The sequence below is a fragment of the Dipodomys ordii genome, unplaced genomic scaffold, assembly GCF_000151885.1.
Source record: "Dipodomys ordii isolate 6190 unplaced genomic scaffold, Dord_2.0 Scaffold25, whole genome shotgun sequence".
Lineage (NCBI taxonomy): Eukaryota > Metazoa > Chordata > Mammalia > Rodentia > Heteromyidae > Dipodomys > Dipodomys ordii.
The window spans coordinates 451,676-464,002 of NW_012267241.1; positions in this window are offsets into that span (position 1 = coordinate 451,676).

Below are 12,327 nucleotides of genomic sequence, written 5' to 3' on the forward strand. Positions count from 1 at the left end.
CCAAAAAAAACCAACAATAAAAAGGTTAATGGTATTGTCATGATGTCTATATTGTCATATAAATAAGAGATTTTTAATCGACAGTACAAGGTTCTTTCTTCTCTGAGGAAGAGGGAGGAATAAATATAGGCGTAGATGAACACAGACCTCTGTGGATTGCCACTGACTTTGGAGTTGTGGGAATTGGGTGAAAAGGATATATGAAAAGTCTATGATAGTTTTCTAGTTTTGTTTCTATTTGAAATTTTTCTTTTTTTAGAGGGGAAATTATTCTTTATTTTCATTTATTATTATTTTTACTTATTTTTAGTATTTAATTTTTATTATTTTTATTTTTAAAATTGTTTATAAAGGTGATGTACAGAGGGATTACAGTTACATAAAGTAGGTAATGAGTAAAGAAGCAAGAAAAACACTAGTACCCATCCCTGAATGCTACCAGTGCACACAAAGCTTTCTTTTTTTTTTTAAGTTTTTCTGCATTTCTTTTACAAAAAAAGCTTCCTTAAAGGAGGCAAATCAGAAAATGATGCTGTGCTGGGCACGGGTGGTTCACGTCAATGAACTACTACTACTAATGAGGTACAGATCTGAGGATCATAGTTCAAAGCCAGCCAGGGCAGGAAAGCCAATGAGATTCATATCCGCAATCAACCACCAAAAAGCCAGAAGTGGAGCTGTGGCTCTAGTGGTAGAGTGCTTTGTAGCTCACCTTGAGCACAGCAGCTTAGGGACAGTGCCCAGGCCCCGAGTTCATGCTCCAGGACAGACACCAAAAAAGAAAAGAAAATACTACCTCTACTTTTAACTGATCATCTGGCCACCTGGGGGAGAAGCCGGGGTGGGCAGAGACTAAATTCCCCAGAATCCTCTGCCATCAGATGTGATTTTGTAACTAAGTTCTGGTCCATGGAATATAAGCAGAACTTCATGTTTGTTCTTCGAAGTAAGGAGGTATGCCTCTCTTCCTTTTTATTTGTGCTAATCAGGAGATGAGAGTGGGCTGGAGCTGAGCCATCATACAGAGCACAAATTAGAAAGTATAGGCTGAGGATGAAGAAGAAGTAGGTTTGAAGGCTCCTGGTTACTGACTGATTTCATAAAATACTAACCTCAGACTGCTTCCCCACAATTCCTTTAAGATAGGAAAGCACCAAATTTCTGTCTTCACTGAAGCCATTGATACTTTTGCAAATTTCTCTCATTTTTCCCACCCACAGTCAGGTGTAAAATCACATGTGTCCACTGGCTCCTCCTGTGCATAGACAGAGATGACACATTTTAGCTGTGATGCAAGGCAGTTCCGCTTTATGAAAATGAGGCAGTTGTACGTTCACAAGAAGACACACTGTCTCCATGGGCATGGTAAGGCCACCAGGAAAAGGGAAACAAGCATCCTAAATACATTCCGTAACTGTTGAGGGCATATTGAACATATTAGGTGGGACAGGATGTAATGATTTAGGCTTTTCCTGCCGCTAATGGAGACATTATGACCTCATGTTAGTTTTCTAGATTCCTCAGTGGCCTCCTCTTTGGCTGGTAGAGTGGGTGAGGGGCAGAACACAAGCACTTAGAGGATGCAGGTCAGTCATTGGCTCCACCATCCTTACACACATGCATAAGAATTAGATGGAGACCTCATTTGAAAGGCAGAACCTCAGGTCCCAGCCCTTGAGACTCTGACTCAGGACCCCACAGACAGGACCTGGGCCCCTGGATTTTAACAAGCAGAGCTCCCTCTAGCTTTGAGATCTAGCAGGAGGCAAGAGGGTGGCATGGATCTGCTTTGCTGTGCTCTGATCACCCAGCACCTAGCACTCTGCTGGCACAGGTGGCCTTGCTCTACATCTGTCCGTCACAATGAGGACCCCCTCACGTTCCTGAGCAGGAGTGGCTCTATTGCCCTGGAGTCTGCCAAGGGAGGAGAAACACTGGGTATAATCCAGCAGGAACTGAGGGTTTTCTTTTTGACAATAGTAGGTTCCCAGGCCAATATTTTATCATGTGTGACTCAGCCTATTTTCTAACTCTGTGCCTGCTTTTGCTTAGCCTACACTGTGTGTTACTGCATCATCTTTTGGAAATGGAGCTTGTGGAAAGAGAAGAGGTTGGGGCCTGAGACCTGTGGTTGGGACTTTGACAGCAGTTGGAATCAATCTAGCTTTTTCAGCATCTTCTACCCTCTTACCTATGCCTCTGCATGCCCTCTTGTAGGGTACAAGACTGAGGCTGCACCCAGCCACATCTCAAGAGTCTCCACAGCACCATATGACAGGCGTTCATTGATTTCTCTCTGTCCCAGACTCAGAAGCAAGACTGGCATTCCTTACTTACAGCATTGGCCTCATTTTAACTTGAGGGATCCCATCCTATCCCCCTCAATATTCTCCCCAAATCAATCACAGTACCTTAAAATGCCACCAAAGCCCTTGATCCTTTGGGTTAAGGTTTAAAATTTGGTCCTATGAGCCAGGTTGGTGACACATTTCTGTAGTTGCAGTACTTGGGGAAGTAAAGGCAGGAGAATAGAGTCTGAGATCAGCCTGGATTATAAACCAGGAGGCTGCAGCAACAAAGTAAAGAGGAGAGGAGAGGGGGAAGAGACAGGAAAGGGAGGGGATGAGATGGGAGGAGAGGCTGGGGTGAGGTAAAGGAAGAGTAAGGGAGAAAAAAAAGAAAAAGAAAAGAAACATGTAGCCTTGGGACAAAGCAGTGAGTCTTGCCTTCTGCACTGCCCTTCTGACCTGCCAACTTTATAGCAGCTGATTTCTTCACACTGGAGAGCTCAGTGGAAAGTTCAGCCCCACAGCATAGCCACCAGGACAGCTGAACTGACCTGCAGAGCCACTTGACTCCCTCTCCTGGGTCCCCTGTCATCCATGCAACCTGAGATTGCACTTCTTTAAGTAGGGAGTCACATGGCCTGAGGTCAGAAGTCTCCAGACTCTAAGATAGAGTTTTAGGTTTGGGCCAAGCATTGAGAGTGGATGTAAGCAGCTTTAAGAGTCCCAGAGAAAGCCACTTCTGACTTCTAAGGCTGGTCCTGGGGACCCACAGGGAAAGGATGGGAAAGTTGAGGACAGGGGCTAAACCCTGTGGAGCAGCAGAAGGTGGAAAGGGAGCAGAGGCTGGCCAGGCCTCCAGGGATGTCCCTCTGTAAGGCAGATATGGGCTGGCCTCCCGTGTGTTCATTGTGTTCAGGTTGCTTCATTAGGCATGAATTGAAGACTGATGGTCAGGAAGAGCTGTTCCAAAGCAAAGAGATGGGGAGTGTTGAATTCAATGAAGGAGGAAGAGAACTTCATCCACAGGGAGAGAGCCTTCATAGAAAGGACCCTCAGAACCAGAAGGGATTGTTAAAGTCCAGCCCATCTCCACCTCAGGAAGCAAATCCTCGCAGTAGCCTCCACTAGCAGCATGTGCTCAGACTTTGCAACAGGCTTCCCATGCCATGGGGCTTCTTCCTTCCTTCCTTTCCAGACTGCTTTCCTGGGTCTGCCTGTAAATTCAGGGGTTCACCTGAATGTGTACCCCCAGGCTCCCCACCTGTGCCAACACTCTCTGACCCTCAGGTACTTGTTTTGGGTTGTTTTTTGCTGTTGTTGTTTTGAGGCAGTCTCTCTATGTAGCTCAGGCTGGCCTCAAACTTACAGCCTTGCTGTATCACCTTGGGATTTCGGGTATCAGCCACCATATGAATGACCCTCAGATTATGAACCCAGAGGATTCTTCCTGTGGAGACAGCAGCCAAGGCTGATGAGAAAGTCTAAAGCGCTTGGGGAGGTGGCTTACACCCATTCCAGGTCTCCCACCAAAGCTGTGAGAGTGGGTGCACAGGTCAAATGACGAGACACCTGGAGATTCCTGACGTGAGAATGTCAGGGACACACAGTCATTTCCTAAAAGTTGCATCAGAGTTGGATCCAGCATCCCCAGCATGAGTGGTTGGGTGGCAGGAAGTGTTCTCCTATCCCCACAATGACCCCGCTCCCTGGGTGTCACCCTGGCTGAAGCCACTATCTCACCACCTGCCTGCCTGCAGAAGCTCAATATCATTCCTACCTATTCACCCCGCTACCAGGACCGGGACACACTCCCAGATCCACACGACCCCTTCCCACCATGGCTTCGCCCTCCCATGGCTATGGGTTGCTGATTTGCGTGTGCTCTTAGATTCTTCCTTCTATTCTGACACCAAGGCCAGGATTATATCTTCTCACTTCTGTTTCTCTGAAATGCTTAGAGCGAGGTGCCACAAACTGCCCCAGGTGCAACAGTTTGTTCATGGCAAGACATATATAATATAAAATTCACTCTTTTTGGGCTGGGAAGGTGGCTCAGTGGTAGAGTTGCATGCAAGAGGCCCTGGGTTCAATTCCTCAGCACCACATAAGCAAAAAAGAAAAAAGCCGGAAGTGGCACTGTGGCTCAAGTGGTAGAGTGCTAGCCTTGAGCTGAAGAGCTGAGGGACAGCACCCAGGCCCAGAGTTCAGGCCCCACGACCGGATCCAAAAAAAAAAAAATTCACTCTTTTTTTTTTTTTTTCTGGCCGTGGCTCAAGGCGAGCGCTCTACCACTTGAGCCACAGCGCCCCTTCCGATTTTCTGGTAGTTTGTTGAGATAAGAGTCTCACAGACTTTCCTGCCTGGGCTGGCTTTGAACCGAGATCCTCAGATCCCAACCCCCTGAGTAGCTAGGATTACAGGCGTGAGCCACCAGCACCCCGATAAAAGTCACTCTTTTAAGCATCTCAAGTGTATATTTGCACCAAACACAGTGACACTAACATTCTGTCCATTAACAATTTCACAAACCCCCAGAATGCTTTCACAGAATCTCTGAACCCATTCATCATCCCCTTCCCACCTCCCCAAGCTGCCACTAATCTCTAATCTACTTTCTGACTCTATCAATTGACCCATTTAAGGATCTTCATGTGCATGCGCATGCATGTGTATATGTGTGTATATGTACACATATACATGATCATAAAATATTTGTCCTTTTGATTTATTTCGTTTAGCATAATGTCCCCAAGGTTCCTCCGTGCTGTAGCGTGCATTAGAGCTTCATTGCTTTTTATGGCTGGATACTATTTCATGGCCCATATAGACCACATTTTGTTACTCCGTTCATGTATCCACAGATACTTGGGTCATTTCTCCTTTTAACTTTCGTCAATAACACTGCTATGAACATAAGTATATAAATCCCTGAGTTCCTATACCCAGTTCTTTTAGACATATATCTAGAAAAGAAATTTCTGGGCCTATAATAGTTCCATCTGAAACATTTTTGAGGAATTTCCAAGTGGGTTCCTCGAGTCATACTTTTACTACTGGACAATATCACCAATATTTCCTTACAATGGCCCTCCTGCATGTTCTGAGATGCACTGAACATATGACAAACAAAACTCGATCCCATCCCAGACACAACTCCCCCAGCTTCGGCCGGTGTCTGCAGTGCTGCAAGTATCCTCAGGGCAGGACAGGGCCTTCTCCCCCTCACACGCCCTATGTCCCATGCTGCTCGCTCATGGCAGATTCCATAATGGTGAGATGAACCTCCATCTGTTTGTCTGACTGCAGGATCCGTCCCTGCCTCCCCCCTCACTGTTCAACTGTCTGAGGGCTTGGCACCTCTCCCGGCTCTCTCTGTTACAGCATCTTCTTTCCCTCTTGGTTGATAAAGGGGCACTCTCTAGTGGTCTGTCAGAGCTCCATTGCTTACTAACCATATTATCATGAAAAAAAAACCTCAATTTCTCCATCTGTAAAATGGGGTTAATCCCAGTACCTCCCACAAGAGGCTGGCATGTAGATTGAATACTAACACCACCAGGCTATACAGTAGATTGACAGCACTGGGAGAAATCCTGCTTCTTCTCTTTCTGGTTGCTGCCTCCCATATCTTCTGAATTTGGTTTTGGATGTCCAATCCAGTATCTGAATCAGTGCCTGTTTCATAAGAGACACTCAATAACCTTCAATTCCAATGAGGTGTAGATGTGGTTCTAAGTACCAAAAGAGCCAGAAGGTGTCTGTAATAAACAAAAAAACCTTAGTGATGGGAGGCTTGAACCATAAATTCACACACTGCTGACTTTCCACGTCCTACTGTTGGGGTAGGTGTGATATCTGAATGAGTTTAGAGGCTCAACAGTGTAATTGAGGCCCCATGTTCTTTTTTTTTTCTTTGTAGGTCATAGTGCTTGAACTGTGTTGCGCTTGCTTAATACTCTACGGGGGAAAATGGCTCTACCTTGTCTATGCCAGCAAGGCCAAGTGGGGACCCAACTTCCACCTCACTGACAGTGATGAGTTTGTCTCTTACCTTCTATTTTTTGGCTGGTCATCGGGCTTGAACTCCAGGTCTGGATGCTGTCCCTGAGCTTTTTTGCTCAAGGTTAGCACTCTACCACTTTGAGCCACAGTCTCACTTATGGTTTTCTGGTGGCTAATTAGAGATAAGAGTCTCACACACTTTCTTGACCAGGCTGGCTTTGAACCTCAGTCCTCAGATTTCAGACTTCTGAGTAGCTACGATTATAGGCATGAGCCACCAGCATGCAGCCAGTGTTCTTTTATGTTTCTACTCATCAAAATGTCTGAGCTCTGATTTTCTGATTTATTGCCTCATGGTCACAACATGGCTTCCCAGCTCAAGTATTATATCATATTCTCCCATGATAGTTTCCATTTCAGGAAGAAAAGGAAAGGAGGAAAGGCTCTTTCTCTTTGTGTCTTTCATTGTTATCAGGAAGGACAATCTTCCCTACCATTTCCATTCTCTGCCCAGATATGTATCCTATTGGCCAGAACTGTGTAAGTATTCATAATCCCTGGCATAGCCATCTTGGAACTGTCAATGACATAGTAGATGTGATTGCTATGAGAGGCATTGGCCTCTCATAGCACCCACCCCAAGGTAGGTTGAATACCAGCCATATAAATTGATGGGCAGAAAAGAATCCATGGACACTAAGTAAGCAGCAACAGAATCTATGAGTGATATTGTTCCTTAGACAGACCTGAGCTATAACTCCCAGAGCAAGAACTGACATCATCAAAGAGGAGCTAACCTGACCCACAAAAGTCAGCCTTGGTTCTGTGAAAGGTGAGAGCTGAATCCAAAAGCAATCAGGCCTTGGAGGTAAGTATTTGAAGAAGACCCAAAGTGACAGGGTCATTGTCTTTCTAGTATGTGATCCATTCTCTTTTCCATCCATAGTACCTAGCCACAGAAATTCGAAGAGAACAGTATTGCATACTTCAATTGCTCAATTTGTTTGGCCTTGGCCATGCATGGCTGGGCTCCACCTCTGTCACCCAGTAGAGACCACTGGCCTACCCCTTCCTCACCCTCAGTTCCCTGTGAAGGAGCTAAAGGTCTTTGGAACTCTAGGAGGCCTGGGCAGGTGACGGCTTTATCTACAGAGAATTGCCTTTCAACCACAGCAATCTGAGAAGCAATTGTGTGATCCCAGCCTAACTGTAAGTCACAGAAGGATGAAGTCAACAAGACTGAGGCTACCAACAACCTCAGTGCTTGGGGCAAGAATTGAAGCACAGTAAGAAAGAGGCCAAAGTGGCAGCTTGCAAACACACACACACACACACACACACACACACACACACACACACACACACACATACACCTGTGTTTACTCCCTTCCAAATAGTAAACTGGAACCAATAAAAAGATGTTTGAAAAGACATGAACCAAAAAGACAGGAAGACAAAAAGAAGACTATAGGAATTTATGCATTTGGGGCTAAAGAATAGAAAACTTGTGACTGGCAATGGGCAAGCCTGAGGAAGCTGAATCAAGGAGTGGAAGGAAAGATCTGATTTTACTACAAAATTCTCCAAGGACCTTATAGCTGACTTTGTGGGCCTCTTAGGATTGGAAGTAAGGGGACTAACAACATTAGAACATTACAGAGCAGCCAGATCCTCCATGTGCCCTCTCTCACCTAATAGCGCTGGGTACCTGAACTCCTCAGGGCAGAGGTTGGAGATCTGTTGCCTGAAAGAAGAAAGAGAAGCATTGTACAGGGAAGTCACTGCACTTACCAAATTTTATCCCCATACCAGACTCAACACCTCCAAAATACACTTTCAGACAGGAGACCAGAAAAGACATCCCTGAGGGATTTCACTATATAAAATGAAGAGGCTGACTCTTGATCAGGGGTTCCCCAGCATGGGTCTCACCAAGATCACTCTACAGTAACATGAACTTCAAAGTCAACAGGTTCCACTGACCTACTCAGAGTCACATTCAGCACTTTGGTTCCTTCTCATCCACCAACATAGTTGTAAGCAGATGACCAAAAGTTATCAACTTCTGGAAAAGTTCTTGATGGGAATGTGCTTTGTTCTCATATCTCAATATTGCTTTCATAGCTTGGCCCCCTGACTTTCCCTTCCCCCGGAGATCATCCCGAATTTCTCCAGCCTGGTCTCCAGCTCAGAATCTTAAATCTAAAGATGAAAGGCCACTCCCTGGTCCTCTCGGATGACAGGCAGGAAACTTGCTCAAACAATAGGCTCCTGGACCTGTACCATAAACTCATGAAACTCTTTGAACTCTCCAGCTACCTGGGACCCTGCCCCCCCCACCTTGACCCTATTTAAGTCCCTCCACCCATCCCTGCCCACATTGTGCCATGCCTCTGTCTCCTGACTTTCTCCCTTTTCAACTTTCCATTAAAGTTGATCTGGTCTGTTGAGGTCATTTTCCTCATGACTCAGTTTCCTAACAGCTCTGCTAAGAAAAATGAAGACTAGATATCATGGAGACAACAGACACAATGAAGGAAGAAAAAAAAATTAAAGATCATTAATAGCCCCAGAGCAGTAAGATAAGACATTGTGTTTCAAGAACAGGGTGTTAATTTTTAAAAGAACATTTAGAGAACAAAAAAAGAAGAGCTCTTGAACATCAAAAACATGAGAGCAGACGTGTGAAATTCAATACAGAAGAAGGGTTGGAAGTCTGACCTGAGGAACCTCCCAGAAAATAGAACAGGCAGTATGCTTTACAATGGTTTTCTCCATAGCCACAGATTATTATGCAATCAAGTCAGCTACCACTAAGGGGAACTGGAGCCAGTCCTGCTGGGAGCTCCAGGAGTCAGTGTACAACAGGCCTCAGACTTATCTCAATAATGAATGCTTGAGTATTTGTTCACCAACATCCCACTCATCACTGGTTGAAAGCTACTTCCATGTACATTGACTCTCTTTTGATTTTCCCTGGCCAGAGAGCTCTCCAGTCTACCGCAGGCAGACTGGCTCTGGCCAGATCCCCTACAGTGTGTACCTGGAGCTCTTTTCAGAAATGTGTTCCATTTAATCAGCAAGAGTTGGTGACTGTTGCTTGCATCCTGGAATCCTGACTGTGAATAAGTTTCTCCATCCCAGTTTTTCCTGGCTACCAGCTAACTTGGCCCTTCGCTATTTCGTATCCCCAATCCCCAAGCACTCAAATGGATTGGCTCTGAATACCTCCATCACCCCTTACTGATAAAGCTTTCCCAGACAGATGGTTACCAAGTGGCTTACACATGGCCTGCCAGCAACCAGGGACCTGCCTGACTCAATCAGAGTTCAGTTCTTTCCCAAACAGAACCAATGAGTGTGTGCAGGCACCTTGACTGGTTGGCCCAAGATGGAGGAGAAGCATTTGGAGCTAAATTACTGTCCTGCCCCACTATATCTTGGGGCTTTGGTATGGTAGAATTGTAACCAGTTCAGAACCTCTATAGTACAGAGCTTTCTGTCTAACAGGGGGAGCAGGTATGGAGTTGCTAGTACCCCAAAATACCCCCCATCCTCCAGTTTTGCCGACATGCTACTGCTAAATGACGCAGTAGAAATTAGATACATGTCTGCATCCAAATTGGAACCTGAAACATATTTTCGTACATAAACCTCCCTATAAATGGTGACCCAGTGCAGATAGCATTGTACTGTTAACAATAAACTTCAGGAACATGATGAGTTAAATAGAAATTTGTGGACTGGCCTGAAAACCCAACCTCCATTTATAACTCGGTTTCTATGGGGAAATGCATTCATAGTTCCAAAAACTGGCTCACATAGAGATTTCTGGAACACAGCCTGGTGGCAACGTTGAGAACTGTAGGTGGCTTCTCAGTATACCCAATTAATGTGGCCACTGTAGGTAGTTAACAGGGTGGAGGTGGGGGACTTTCACTCCAGGCTCAGAGAGCTCCGAAGAAAGCTGTGGAATGGTCCCAGTGACCTTCTTTCTGAAGGCTAGGGCTGACCTAGAGCTGAGGTGAACACCAAAGGACATTCCATCCTGCATGCTGCCCAGGGCACCATTCTTGACAGGCTTATAAACTTCCAAGGCCAAGGTACCCACTGCTTCATAAACAGCAATTTTATAGGGTTGACTGTTACTTTCAACAATTCAGCTGAATTTTTAGCTGAATTCTGAACTCTTCTGTTCCCCAATCAACCCCACTTCCAACGCTGTGATATCTATTCACTCTTTAAACCTTGTTCAAGTATCACCAAGAATCAAATTTTCTCTAAATCTCCAGCCTCTTCCCCATTAGACTTGGCTACTATACCAAATAAGTCACAACTTTTCAAACTATACCTCTCCTTTACAAATAATGGGCTAGCAGGCAGGCAGCATTTCCCACCTGATGAGTTCAGGTTCTAGTGTCTTCCAAATCAGTAACCTCCTCTGTGTAGGTGGCAAGAACAGGGAGAAGGCATACCTACTTCTCAGCAACTCACACTTCTTGTCTTAGAAGTGACCTATTGTTTCCACTCAGTGTTACTGACAAGAGCTAATCACATGAGCAAAGGATAAGTGACAATTATTGTCACTCCTATTTACTTGTCACTCATTATACACCTGACATTGTTCTGAGAATGCTACACTGTGAACTTACTAGCCATCTTTCACCCTGACTGAATCTATTGCTGTGTTTTATATGACAGATAGGGAAGTTGAAGCACTGAAGGTCAGCAAGTTGCCTAAGATCTCAGAACCAGGATATGGAGGAGCTGGACTATACATCCAAGTGCTCTGGCTGCAGAGGTGAAAAATGGCATACAACCTTACAAGTCTTCAGGCTATATGGGCTTGCCCGTCCTCCTTAGTCACACCCCTGTTGGCCATGTGTCACCAGAGCTCTGGGGGAAGGGGGAGGTCCTCATCATGAGGAAGCTACTAGGGTAAGGAAGGTAGGCTGATTAGGGTGGAAACCAAATGTAAAGGAAGGGAAGGAAAGGGAAGAGAAGGGAATGTCATAGATGGACCTAGAACAAATCGTGTTAAGTGAGGTAAGTCAGGCTCAGAGAGAAAAACGTGCATGTCTTCCCTTGCATGTGGAAGCTAGATCTAAAATATAACATACACAAACAAACTGACTAAGGAAGGTATATATAGTGGAAGCATCCAAAGGCCTAACTCCTCTGAACAACTAAACTATTATTTATCAAAACGAATATTTGAAAGTGCCCATGTTAAAAATTGAAAAACAAAGCTATCAACAGAAGAAACATTTAACGAAAGGAAACCCACTCAAACAAAAAGAAAAAAATGAGGGAGGAGCAACAAGTTAGACTAGAAATGTACTCACTACCTTACTTATATAACTGTATCCCCTCTGTACATCACCTTGACAATAAAATTAAAAAGGAAAAAAAAAGGAAACATGGGGGTAGGGGCATAGGAATGAAGAAGGAAGGGAGAGTGAGCACATGCAGTCATTGGATTCAATATACACTGTGTGAAACATTAACTATGTAATTTGTAAGTAGAGACAGGAGGGGGAATATGAGAGAACCAATGACATTACCCAAGAAGCATTGTACTCCTTCACAACCTGAATTTGTACAGGTCCTCAATAACAATAAATACAAAAGAAAACGCTCTGGCCCAAACCCCTGATTGGGGGGCCATGAAGACTCTCTAGGCCTCCTCTGCTCCCCAGGGCCACACAGTGGCATGAACCAGCCCAGCTCTAGACCTCAGGCCCTTTCCACCCCAAAATCTCCTCTTTCCTACCCACAGTGGCTGAGAACCCAAGGCTGGCACTGAAGACTAAAGGGCTACGATGACCCCAAGATGGCCTCAGGATGGGAGGTAGATAGCTCAAGCCACGAATCAGAGTTATAGACCCTCAAGGCAGTGGCTCCTGGAAGAATCCTCCCACACAAGGGGTATTAGAGAGGACAGACTTGGGCTCCACACTCACTTTGCCAATAGCTTAGAAAATAGGAAAATAGCTTAGACAGCACATAAGCACTGAGGACCTTGGTTTCCTCATCT